Raw genomic sequence first — 14,314 nt, 5'->3', positions numbered from 1 at the left:
AATAGAGTAAAATTGTGTACTGACTCTATTGAAGTGCTTACAAGATCACACATCCGCGACCGCATTGGCGATGGAAATCGTCACTGAAGGCTTTCTTCTTTTTGAGAACGTCCAGTAGAGAAGATTCGTCGTCCGGCGACAGAAGCGATCGCAGACCTTCATTTGATTCGAGGAATCGTTCACAGATGTATTGGTCCCAGACTGCCCGGTCGGCCGTGCGAGGCAGCTTGTCCACGGCAATACCCTTCTCCTTAAGAGACTGCAGCGTGACTGTATAGTCACAGTTATCGTGCCTGATGCCGTGTTCCACGAAGTCAGCACCCAGCATCTCTTCCGCGAGCGTCATTCGGATGGGCAGGAACTTGTTGATTAACTGCACGGAAATGAATACTGATATTTTTAATCATGCGAAAAGAACAAAAAAATATTAATACAATAATCATCGCACCCTGCTTTCAATGAAAGGTGTTTCCCAGAAACTAAGATTGTAGGTAGCTCGTTCGAACTTTTCTTTATTGCGCAATATGATCCGAGTACACTACTAGAAAATGAGACTCCGAATGCACATTCGGAGTCTCATTTTTATGGCTTGCCGCCTAGAAACACGAAAAAAATTGAAGTGTAATTTTTTTAAGACTTGGCAAGAATATGTAACGAGTCACGTAACTACATTACATGTTACTCGCAATAAGTAACGGAAGCATTTACCCGCTATCACTTTGAAAATGTAACGAGTATATTACCAGGTACCGGAAAAAAGTAACGCATTACCGGTGACGCCATTACTTGGAACGCGTTACTGACCAGAGGTCGGCATTTTAGGTCGCCCTAACTCACCCTCACCCTCACAGCCACATTCACCTAAGCCCCTCACTCACCCTCACCCTCACAGCTACACTCACGTTCAGCCCCTCACTCACCCTCACCCTCACAGTCCTACTCACCTTCAGCCCTTCACTCACCCTCACTGAACCTCACGGCCCTCACGCACTCACCGCCCTCACGGCCCTCATGCCCCTCACGGCCCTCATGCCCCTCACGGCCCTCACGCCCCTCAAGCCCCTCACTCACTCATGGCCCTCACGCCACTCACCGCCCTCACGGCCCTCACCGCCCTCATGGCCCTCACCGGCCTCACCGCCCTCACGGCCCTCACGGCCCTCACGCACTCATAGCCCTCACCGTTTTCACGGCCCTCACCGCCCTCAGGGCCCTCACGCACTCACAGCCCTCACTCCACTCACCGCCCTCACGCCACTCACCGCCCTCACGGCCCTCACCGCCCTTACGGCCCTCACCGCCCTCACCACCCTCATGGTCCTCACCGCCCTCACGGCCCTCACGCCACTCACCGCCCTCACGCCACTGACCGCCCTCACGCCACTCACCGCCCTCACGCCACTCACGCACTCATGGCCCTCACGCCACTCAGGCCAGCTTCAGATGGGGCAATTTCGCCCAGAAACTTTACGTTCCAACACCAGCAACACGCGCCGCCCGCGATCACACGCAGCAACCAATTGCTGCAATTTGCCATCGTCATCATAAAATTTTATTTTTCTTGCACTATTTAGACACAATTACGCGTTATAAACGTTTTTTTATGCATTTAAATCTCGTTAAGAATACTAATGCACCTTTCTGAAACAGTTTATTTCCAAAAAACGATCGATTTCAAACGAGAACCAAGTCTTTTGGTGTCATCACCACCGGCACGAGGTATCACGTGAAAATTTTGCGTCCCTGATTAGATGCAGCCGCTTCAAACGTATTCGAATTGTTCCGAGTTGCTTGCTTATTTCGAGCCGGACCCGATCTCAGCAATTCGTGTCGATCTAGGGAAACCTAGAGAACAACCCGCCGTTAACGCCAAAATTGCTGAGAAAGATGCTCGATATGAAGGGGGCCTCACGCACTCACCGCCCTCACGGCCCTCACACCACCTCATGCACTCACCGCCCTCACGGCCCTCACGCCTCTCATGCCACTCACTGCCCTCAAGCGCTCATGGCCCTCACACCCCTCACGCACTCACCGCCCTCACACCGCTCACGCACTCATGGCCCCCACGCCACTCACCGCCCTCACGCCCCTCACGCACTCATGGCCCTCATGGCCCTCACGACCCTCACGGCCCTCACCGCCCTCACGGCCCTCACCGCCCTCACTGCCCTCACCGCCCTCACAGCCCTCACCGCCCTCACGGCCCTCACGGCCCTCACGACCCTCACGGCCCTCACTCACCCTCACACTCATGAATTTTCCTGGTTCAGAAACTCACTCACCCTCACCTCACCTGTGAAGATGAGGGTGAGTGAGGGTGAGTGAGGGCCCTCATGAGTGAGGTTTGCCGAGGTATGGTACTGACAACACTGGCACGGTGGCGCCAAGAAGCTTCTACAAGCGACTCATGACGGCCCGTTCACCCTCCTCCGTCACGATACCAAGACACTCACGGTTCCTATTTCAAGCTGTGCCGCGGAAATCATTTGCGGTTTTTTAATCTTTTTCATTGTTTTCGGAACCTAAAAAGAAAAAAAAATTGATTAATCGCTACGCTTTAGCTCTACGTGGGTGGGGAGGGGGGGGGGGGGGTTGTTTAGTAAGTGACCAGCATGAAGAGGATGAAGAGAAGGTAGCTCGAGCCTGGCTCCCAGCTAGAGGGCCCTGCGGATCGACTGATCAGACCAGACGATTATTTATTACAATATTTATCTAGTCCCGTGGCCCCAAGATTTCTGGGTGGGGTTTCACAAAATTGGTCTTGGTAAACATTAAAAGAGATATTAAACATATACGAAAACGCTGAGGCTAGATGAGTGTATTACAATAAAATTCACTCGGCGTTTTTCTTTATTTATTTGCCTTCCGGAGTGTCTTGTTAGAGACGCATTGCATCTCCTCGCGCCATATTTTCTCTGAAACATAACTTTTCGGCCTCAGACTTCCGTGATAGTTTTATATATGCTATTATACCGTAGAAAGGTGAACGTCTTTGCATAATATATGTTTCCATCATGTTAGATATTCAAATGCTGTAATATTTAAAGCATTATAAAACCCGGGTCGAAATGAGACAAGCCGATACTGCACAAAAATAACAAGGGGTATTCAGATAAAAATTTCCCAACCTAAGTAGTTTTAATTGGGTGTTTTAATATTAGCGTCAGGTGTACGATTTATAATGCGCACACAGCTGATTCTCCGACGGCTATCGTCAACTTTATCGTCAAATATCGGCCCTGGCATTTGAGCTTACATTGAGGAACGAATCGTGCACATCCAGGGCTCTTCAGTTGCAATAGTCTTTTTTTATTTCCATACTGTTCCCAAGAAAATGCCCAACAGTTCCTTTTTTATCATACTTTCTAGCACGCATGAACACAGGGATGTCTTACGTCTGACCTCAGAACTCTAAAAATATTTATATTTTTAAACTGTACTGGAAGTTGTCCAGTCCAGTTCAAGAATGCAAGCTCTGCTGTGGCGTCAGGTATGAGGTGGCGAATGCGCGACAACTTTATTATTGGAAATTCCTTGCAGTCCAAAATATTCATCGTCTTGATCCTATGTATAAAGTTCAAAATATATATAATGTGACCGGGGAGATTTATATGGCGATATATAATTTTTTTCCTGCTTAATTTAGCGGACGGGGGTAAAGCATTGTCATCAGCGTGATGGGGTCACATGATACCAGGCCTGTGAAAACATCACGTGACGTCACGGCTTCAGTGATTCTATGACGTTACGTTACGTCAAGTGACACTACGTTACGTGTATTACGTGATCCCTAATGTCACGTGGCCATGGGACTCATAGTAGCACGAACCATGGGATCGTCGCACGTCCGTGTTATCATGTTTTTGTAACAACGTTTCAAGGCGCTCTAGGCGAAACCAGATTATTAAAGCATTATACATGTGAAACTGAAAAAAAAAAAAAGCATGGACCCTATGACTGGCTATTCACGTTTCGCGTTAAGAGCTGGCCACTTGTCTGGCGGCCCGAGCGATCATCTCTGGATAATTAGTGGTCGCCTTGGACAGTGCGCGTCTTTAGCTTAATCTCTCGATTGGCTGGGATTCTACTAAAACTCACGCATAGCAAGATGAAGGTGACGACTCCGCTCCAAAGCACGATGGAGAGAAAGGCAAGACCCTGCACGGCAAGCAGGCCCACGCCTCCGCCCTTGAAAAGGCCCTTGCGGTCTCCGTAGTACGGCAATGCCGGACTGGTGTCGATAAATAGCCCAACGGAGAAGAGTCCCCAGGCACCGCCAACGGCGTGCACGGCCACGGCTCCCACGGGATCGTCGATGCGCATCCTGTCCAGCAGAGCGGGCACCCGGGCCGACAACAGGGCTCCCAGGAAGCCAACAAACAGGGCCTCGAAGGTGCTCAGGAACGCTGAGCCCGCTGTCACCCAGTTTTTATGCGAATAAACGTCTGAATAGTAGAGCCGAAAGAAGGTCCACACCAATAAACGGAGTGGAATAAAACCTTGAATGGAGGTGGCCTTAGGTAATTACCATGCTCAAATTGCATAAATATAGGTGTCTGGAAAAAAACATTTAAGCCAAGATCATAAGATCATAGTAGATCGTTATTCCTATGGTTCTACACTCTCAAGAAAAAAGGGTGTAAAAGGGTGTATCCTTACACCCTTTGTCCCATATAATACACCCCAAAATTTAAATTCGACGTCCAGCGCCCTACAGTCGAACAGACGGCCCCAAATTTTACGGGGGGCTTGATAGCGGTGTGGTACAACTTATTAAAATAGGTAATGTACGTTTTACTGACTACATAAAAAATAATCGGGGTATTCTTGGCCCTACTGCAAAAACTTGGTGTTTTCTTTATATGGTCTTTGATACATACTTTAGCTATTTAAAAAGTTATATCGCACCATTATCAAGCCGCTCGTAAAATTTGGGGCCGTTTGCTCGAGTGTAGGGCTTAGCACGTCGAAATGAAGTTTTGGGGTGTATTATATGACACAAAAGGGTGTAAGGTGTTACCCTTTTTCTTTAGAGTGTAGATGGCAAACAGAAACATACCTATTGGGTAGAAATGCTACCCACGAGTTGCAGAACATACGACAAAAGCTGGAAACCCCTTTTTTTAAACGCGAGCCTTGAAGCTTGTTCAAAGAATCCGAGCGTAAGTGGCAGTGTCAACCGGATGGCTTTGTTTCTGCTTTCCTTTCCAAAAAAATTAAATAACAGTTTTTTTGCATCATACATTTTTAGTATTGTAAACTGATGAATTTTGAGTAAAGTAAATGCAGTACCTAAGGATACCTTTGTAAAAAAATGAACTCCATTACGTTCATTAGCTTACTTATACGAAGTTTTTCACGCCCGCATACCGTTCAGAAGAAAAAAACTATACTCTGTTTTTATGGAGTTGTAGCGGATCGTTTTTCCCCTCCGTTACGCTGTCCGTCAAGAAAACGCCGCAGCTGCGTATGCGCGCCGCCAGCCTTGTCTGCATAGTTCAGGTTTCGTGGCTGATTACGGAGCGCTATCCGGGTACCTAGCGGACTGCGGAAACGGTCTACGACAACTCCCTATTATCTTACGATAAGCTGCAACGCACTAGGTGTCATGTAATCTTCCGGTTAGGCGGATCGACGCCCAACCAACATCTTTAGGGAGAAAAACCAAAACGCCTGAAATATTTCATGGCACGGAGCCTTTCAACTGTACTCACAGGGTGTTTACAAGAAAGGTAATATAATGCAGACTGAAAACCCTTGCCGGGAGATTGAGTGAGACATACGACCCACGACGGACGTGAAAAACTGCTTTCCGCCGCTGCCTCTATTAAGCTTCTTAAGCCGAGAGCAGAAAATCTGAAGAACGTGCGGTTTATGGCCACTGTGCATGCATTTTAGAAACGACGCCATAAGGCTTATAAAGTCGTTTCGCTGGAAAAAAAAATGTTATAGACCATAAGATAATTCTTTTAGCGAAATTAAGAATTTGGACGTTTTTGCCTGCACGGTTTGACATGAAATCACCAATATATATTTATATAAATTTCCACTAAAGAACAGCAATAAAAAAATTAAAGACGTTTACAATTCTCTTTAATGCCGGATTAGAGAGCAGCTTTTGGGCATGAGAAGGGGAGGATACGGAAGGGAGGATATGCCCCTCTTCCTCTCCTCCTCCTCCGTACCCTCCCCTCCTCCCCTCCTGCTCCCCTCTCATTTAGCGGAAAATTTTCACTAAATTTCTCGCCAAATTTAGCGAAAATTTCTCCGCTAAATTTAGGGGGAAAAAGTTTCCGTTGAATTTAGCGGGAAAATCTCCCGCTAAAGTTAGCGGTAAAAATTTCCTGCTAAACTTAGCGGAGAAATTTGCCCACTAAATTTAACGGAAAATGTTTTTCCCCCAAATTTCCCGCTAAATGTAGCTAGGAAATTTTCCCGCTAAATTTAGTGGGGAAATTTTCCAGCTGCATTCAGTAGGGAAATATTTCCGCTAAATTAGGCAGATAAATTTTCCTGCTAAATTTACCGGGGAAGTGTTACCGCCAAAATTTAGCGGGGAAATATAGCGACAATTTTTATTCTAAAATTAGCGGAAAATTTAGCTAAACTTTTTCTGCTAAATTTAGTGTGGAAATTGTCCCATAATGCACCACGCGGTTACACCCGCTTACATTGTTCCCATTATGCAACGCGCGCGGTTACGACGACGCCGACGGCGACGCCGCGCAAGCCGCGAACGGGCGCCTAAGGGCGGCGCTCTAAAACTTTTAAACCATGTTTAAATTTTTTTTAAAGCGCAGCTCTTTGGCGCTTGTTTCCGACTTGAGTGCCCGCGCGTTGCATTATGGGACGTCTCCCATAATGACTTCACACGTGACATCACATGTGACGTCACGAGGGTTACCCTCGTAACGGTCGGGGGGGTTCCATCACCAGGGTAGCGAGGGTTACCCTCACGAGGATCACGAGGGTTATTTTCACGAGGGTTACGATGGTTGCCCTCACGAGGGTCACGAGTGTTACCCTCACGAGGGTCACGAAGGTTATGAGAGTCACCCTCCCGAGGGTCACGAGGGTTACCCTCACGAGGGTCACGAGAATTACGCTCACGAGGGTTATAAGGGCAACCCTGAGAGGGTCACGAGGGTTGCCTTCATGAGGGCTACCCTCGTGACGTCATTATAGAAGTCACGTGACGTATGATGTCACCTGTGACGTCATGTCACGTCGCACGCGTCTAACATAACCAACATTACCGCTAAATTTAGCTGGAAAAGTTTCCGCTAAATTTGTCAAAAAATATTCTCGCTGAATTTACCCTCGTGACGTCGCGTGTGACGACACGCGTGATGTCGCATGGGATGTCACGTGTGACGTCACGAGGTTAAAACTTTTCTGCTAAATTTAGCGGGGAATAAAGAGGGGCATGCCCTCCCCTTCCTACCCTCCCATTCTCCTCCTCAAGAGCTGCGCTCTAATTCGGCGTTACAGAAAATTGTAAACGTCTAACGTTTTTTTCTTGCCAATTTATTTGGTCACGACGAATTTCTCTCATAAACCTAGTGCTAATTATGTTTTTTATATTGCGAGTCCCCATTCGTACAAGGACCTTTTCGACACATGTACGGTGGCATAAAGATGATAAAACGCAAGCTGCCTTCTCTTATCTGCCATTCTGTTTAATCTTGTGTGTGTGCGTAAGTGAAGTAGGGAGCCACGTGCTGCCTCATTTGTGTCCCCGACGAGTCGCATGAGGCTCGCGAGCCCCATTTGGCCATTCCTGACATGGCCTATAAAGTAATCGAAATCACGTTTTACCAATGGGGCTTATAAGAATTGCCCTGCATAAAGCTAGGAGTGATAAACTTACCAGTGACAGAAACCAGCGCGGCGAGGACAGCGTTTACAAACTCTGGAATCAGGACCTTCTGGTGCATGAAGTAACTGAATATGGAAACAGAAACATAGTGTAAAGTTTGTCATCGCGAGCACTAAAATAAATACAAAAAAAAAAACAGAATTCTATTACTTACGAGTGCGCCACACCAACAAAACCACCTCCAAGTGACGCGTTGATAGTGTTCACCGCAGCTCTGTGAATGTTATCAATTTGTTTTAGTGATCTTGATTGAATTTCTTTTTGGCGCTTTATGCTTCAGAAATATATATAAAAATCTGTAAATATATTTTCTTAATAATTTTATTGCATGCATACAGGCAGGCACGCATGCACAAAACGCCCATTTCTCGCTTGGTTCTGAAAGAACAAATTATTTTGCCCAAGAAAAGTGGTTCTCAAACCTTGAAGCGTATTTCCATTTATTGTTGGTTACTCCAAAGGTGCTTCCGCAGTTGAACACGAGCCATCCCCACCTGCAAGATTACAACATTCCAGGCCACAGAAAACACGCTGAGAAACATCTTGCCCTAAATATAGAATACGGCCTGGGGCCGTAACACTACAGATGCTGTCGCCACGGTTCTTTTACTACACTCTCAGAAAAAAGGGTGTAACACCCCTTGTCCCATATAATACACCCCAAAACTTCAATTCGACGTACAGTGCCCCATAATCGAACAGGCGGCCCCAAAGTTTACGAGGGGCTTGATAGCCGTGTGGTACAACTTATTAAGATAGCTGATGTACGTATTAATGACTGCAAAAAAGATTATCGGAGTTTTCTTGGCCGTACTGCAAAAGCTCCGTGTTTTCTTTCTTTGGTTTTTGATACGTACTTTAGCAATTTAATAAGTTTTATCGCACCGTTATCAAGCCCCTGGTAAAATTCGGTACCGTCTGTTCGACTATAAGGCGCTGAACGTCGAAATAAAATTTTGGGGTGTATTATATGGGACAGAAGGGTGTAATGTGATACCCTTTTTTTAAAGTGTAGGAACTTCGTAGAATTAAGTTTTAGCAATATTAATAGCTTTAATATTAATTTATTGATTTATTATCAGCTATTAATCTATGTGGGACCGAGACTTTGAGTGAGATGGCGACATTTCGATACTTTCGCCGGAGAGTGAGTCCCGTTCGAAATGGCTTTGAACACAATTCTCTAACGTGCATTGATCTGATTTGTCAACCTTATTCGTGTGACGCATGAGTGTATTTATTTACAAATAGTGTTACGTTGGCCAGAAACCACACCGCAGCACACAATAGTTTAGGAATACCATGGTTTCGCCAAATTGCTGCAAATATAACAGCCTTATATTTAAAGTCGAATACGTTACATAAATAATTCGAGCGGTGATACGCGTGACGCATACCGCTTACGATACGGGTTCCTCGGTGTTTTAATATTAGTAAATATTTAATCCACGCAAACTTACTGGCATTTTTCAAGAGGCACTAATTTGCTTCTTGAAGTCCACGTTTTATGCTCATACTAGGAATGTCGCGAACCTACTCAGGTGAAAGTTCGACCAAGTTCGAATTTTTCCAACTTCCAAAGTGGTATTTGACAAAAGTTCGACTAAAGTTCGACTTTTGTGCGCATCCGCAAAAAAAAAGAAATGATAACGTTTGACTTCACCTGGTGCAGGAAAACTGCAGTATTTATTAGGTGTATTTGCATCACTGGTTCACATTACTAATTAATGAGAGCAATAAAAGCGCATATTTTCGTTTTTGTATGATGTAAACATCGATAACCATTTTATGAAATATAAAATGAACTACCCGTGGAACTACCTTCTAAATTATTTGTTTCCCGAAATTCGAAACATTCCTGTATAAGCCGGGAAACACTGTCCATGAGTCGAACTTCTTCGAACTTTAGTGAAATGTCGAAGGTTCGGCGAACCAGTCGAACCGACGTGAAAATCAAGGTTTGAGAAAAGTTCGCGACACCCCTAGTCATAAGTCAAACTAAAAAAATATAAGCAGCTTAAAAAAAAATAATTTATGCGTTCCCAATTTGCACACTTAAAAACGTGGTCAAAGATTGCGACCCTTACCGTTGTCGCAGAACGCCAGGTGGCGCTACCGAACCTTGCTAATTATGGTCGAACGACGGACGGCACTCAGTCACTAGCGTGACTGAGCGTGATTGGTCGGCTGCGCAGTCACGCGTGAGCCTAACTTTCGCGAATGGCTGACACGCGCCGTCCGTCGTTTAACTATAATCATCAAGATTCAGTAGCGCCACCTGTCGTGCTGCGACAACGGTAACTGTCGCAATCGTTGATTGCTCTTTTTATATGCAAATCAACCACGCGTGAATTTTGTTTTGGATACTTTAGGATACTTAGAGCTCGTAGATTCAGCGATGACCATAAACCGAGGACCCCAGAAAGCAAGTTAAGTGCCCCTTAAATGTGTTATTGTTATGACCAGATGCCAAAGTTTCAGCACAAACCGATATTTTATTTAAAAGTCAAAAGTGTTTATTTGAAAATGTGAATAGGAAAATAGGCTTCATTTTCGTCCGTTTTCGGTTTCTGGCGCCTTAAAACTTTATGTGTTTGATAGCTCCGTCGACCACCATTTCTCCTCTGAAATTTTCAGAAGATCACTTATCACTTTTGAATAAATTGCCGGTAAGGACTGAAACATTAAAATCTGGTTCGGTCCTCTAGCGCTTCGGGCGGAGAAAGAGCGTAATGCGTAGTTTATTTTTGCGGTAAAAACACACTAACAAATTTGTTTTGGGGAACAGTCTGGGGTTGAGCTCGAAAAGAAGCTACTTTCCGAGAGCATTTGACAAGCAATCGCACATTCAAGCCTGGTTATTGGAAAAACGTTTGTAGCGCAATAAGGGTGCTATAGTTCTCTCAACTCTTGACGAAGTCTGGGCGGATGCTGTGTGGACGCAGTGTTGTTGGTCTTATCAAAACAAAACTAACAAAACACATTACTCGTTAATTCCAAAGAAATGTAGCTCTTTACGGACCTACGTTAGCTCCAAATGAAAGGAACGCATTGCCGTTACCGTTACCAATAAATAGTAACGCACGTTACATTTCGGTTATTTTTTTCCTTTATGAATTAACATGTTTTACTCTTTTGATGTTACAGGTATGCATAAACGCCATTTTTAAGAAACAACATGTCCATGCAGAAAGTGAACATATTTCCCTATCTCTTTTGCAATTTCGCCTAAATACAAAAAGGAAAAACGCAAAAAAGCAGAAAATAAATTAAAACATTTGCCTAGCGAAAAAACACAAAACAAATTGAGATGTAATTATTTTTTTAAGTATTGTGAAGAATTGAAAAATATCTAATAAGCAACGTAACTGCGTTAACCGTTACACGAAGTGAGTAACGTAAATAAGTTGCCCCTTACTGTTCGGAAAAAGTTACGAATACCGTCACTCGTTACCGAAAAAACCTAACGCGTTACCGGCAATGCCGTTACTATAGTAACACGTAACCGTAAACACCGGTGTGTCGTGTCGATTCCAACGTGTGCCCACATGTTTTGAAATCCTGATTACAAACATTTTGCGCATGCAAAGTGTGTACTCTTTCAACGAAGTAGATGGCCCAGCGTGTAGAGGTTTACTTGCTAATAAAATAAACCTTGAAAAATAGGGTATTTGCAGCTATACTCACCACAGCGTGAAAGCCCCCTGGACTACGTTGATCGGATTCCCAAGCACAGCCCTCTTCGTTTCGAACCTGTTGGTCCGCGGGCCCAGAAACATGGCTGCCACCAGGGCAGACACACCTCCGAGCAGGTGCACGCAGCCGGATCCAGCGAAGTCTAGCGCCCCCAGCTTTCGCAGGAAGCCGTGATCGGCCCATAGCCAGCCAGCGGGGATGCAGTACACGACAGTGTTTAGCATCGAGAAGACGCAGTACGCGCTGTAGTTGGTGCGCTCTGCCATGGCCCCGGACACGATTGTAGTGGCTGTTGTGGAAAACGACAGCTGGAAGATGAATTTCGTGAAGACAAGACCCATATCCTCGGTCCCGCTTGAATCAACGAGAAAGTAACCGATTCCGGAGAACAGGGTGGTGCCTCGGTCCTCACCATGCTGGAGGCCAAAGCCAAACACCCAATAACTAAGGCCACCCAAGATGACGTCGGCCGCGTTCTTCATCAGTATGTTCACCTCGTTCTTCTGCGAGACGCAGCCGGACTCCAGAAGCCCGAACCCTGGAGGTTGGGAAGTACATGAAAATTGACTGGTAGAGAACCCCTGAAGTAGGAGCACTTAGCATTTTAAGAAGCCAATTAATAGTTAAACAAAAACATTAAAGTCGTTTACAATTTTCTGCAATGCCGAATTAGAGCTCAGTTCTTAAGCAGGAGGAGGGGAGGGTACGAAGGAGGAGGCATACCTTTGTCATGACCTTCATTAGTGATTGTGATGCCACGCGTTACGTTATTGTGAGAAACATCACATAATGCAACGCGCAGGTTACCAGTGGCCCGCGCGTTGCAGCATGGGACGTTTCCCCCAATGCAACGCGCGGGACCCTTATGACGTCAGGCGTGACGTCATTATTGGAAAGGCGCGGGACCCACGTGACGTCACTTGTGGGAAACGTCTACAGTACAACGCGCTGGTCACGAGTGAGACCCGCGCGTTGTATTATGCGATGTGTCCTATAATGCACCGCGCGGTTACACCGATGCCGACGGCGACGTCGCTGAATCCGGAAGCGGGCGCCTAAGATCTGCGGTCTCAAATACCAATACATTGTATATGGTTATTATTGTGCTTGCAGAAAGTCTACAATATTCTAAGGAGACATTGTCTTTGCGGCTAAGTGAGGTTATCAGGAAAAAGCATGCTGATAGAGCGCAATCAATAATTCAAAAACGACTGCGCCGCGACACAATTAAAAAAAAAAAAAAAAGTTTTTCAAGATTACAGCGTTGTATATATCGTCTCTATGTTGCTCTGCAGGTGAAAATTTGCTGCAGGTGGAGATTATTGACGATGTTGCTCTGCAGGTGGAAAAGTTGGTGCCTTTTTATAGACACAAACATAAAAGTATCTTATGCTAAGTGTTCGCTGTTTTCAAGTCTTACTTTGGTGGTGAAATCTTAGAATTCATTTCACTGTGAATTTTAAGGGAAATTTCAATACTTATTGCCTTACTCTCCAGAAAATTTTCAATTGTTCGCATCTTCGTAATCTTGTCTTAAAGAAAGTTGAATATATAACTATGTTTATTTTATCCAGAATTACGAATGAAACAAATAAAGTTCCTTCCAATAATTAGAAAAACAATAATTATGGGCAAAAATTTCCAAGAACATGTATGACCGTACGCGTCAAAGAGTTTAACGCTGCCTTAAGTCAATTGGAGCTTGATGTAATTGGTTAAATATTACTTAAAGGGCAACTCCGCTTCATTTTTGATATTTAGAGAACTATGCGGCCCTCGTCAATATCATTTAGGAAGACCACAAGTAAAATATTACGACCTAATTCCGTCTATATATTAAATAAACTGGCCAGCAAACTTTCAAATGAGCCAAGTCCCCGAAATTTACTAACTCTAACGTGCGACGTGAGCCGCAATCAAAAGTGCCGTCAATGGGCGCGTTAAGTGAGTGAGCTCCATGCCCCGGACATCTGCGCTCGAGCGCGCGGGTTCGGAGCGTAGCTTAAAGGGACCATGAAATGATTTTAAAATCGAATTTCATCCACCGCACGTCGTAAAAGGTGTGAAAAGAAACACAAAAACACAAAACTAGGGAGCCAAAAAAAATTATTTGCTATAGAACTTTTAAAAGAAAACTGGACTCTTTTGCGCCTTCCTTCCTTCGCCTGTTCACTACGATGCATCCGCGGAAATGGAGCACGTCAGCCAAATCCAGGTCGCCTATTGGGTAAGAGCCTACCTCACCAGCACCGCGATCGTAAACAATAAATAGCCGGCGAATGTTTCCTAAAAGTTTTGTTAAATAATATTCAGATCCACATTTTGTAGCATAATTAGAGATGTGTGGCGAAAATTGCCAAATTTGATAATGCTGAGAGCCAAGCGCCATCTATCGTGTGGTAAACGAAGCAACCACTGCGCGTGCGCAGTTGGGCAGGGCCGAGTTCAGAACGGTGATTTCCTTTGGTTTCCTTCCTCTCAGAACTCTGACTGACTGAACGTTTATTTTTCTACGTCTTCATCTCGCGCGTGCCGACTTCAAGCAGCAAGAAAAAAATGTACTTAAAACAGACCACGACGAACAAGAACGCTGGATCCACAAACACCCGAGAAGAGCGACAACAGCCGCGAATCCCGCTCCTACGAAGCTCTCAGGATATAGGCCTAGCAGGCACTCCGACTCGGCGCAGCGTTGCTTCGTCGCAAGACCGTCTGTCTGCCTACGACCGGCTCTCG

At 45.3% G+C, this 14,314-nt stretch overlaps 1 pseudogene; it reads right to left on the bottom strand.

Annotated features, from left to right (window-relative positions):
* Positions 1-37: 37 nt before the first annotated feature.
* The window catches only part of LOC8042707, a 35,429-nt pseudogene continuing 21,152 nt past the window's right edge, over positions 38-14,314 (bottom strand).

Source organism: Ixodes scapularis, unplaced genomic scaffold, assembly GCF_016920785.2.
Source record: "Ixodes scapularis isolate PalLabHiFi unplaced genomic scaffold, ASM1692078v2 PGA_scaffold0__279_contigs__length_252992795, whole genome shotgun sequence".
NCBI lineage: Eukaryota > Metazoa > Arthropoda > Arachnida > Ixodida > Ixodidae > Ixodes > Ixodes scapularis.
The sequence above is the reverse complement of the archived record's forward strand: the minus strand, read 5'-3'. Positions and strand labels throughout refer to the sequence as shown.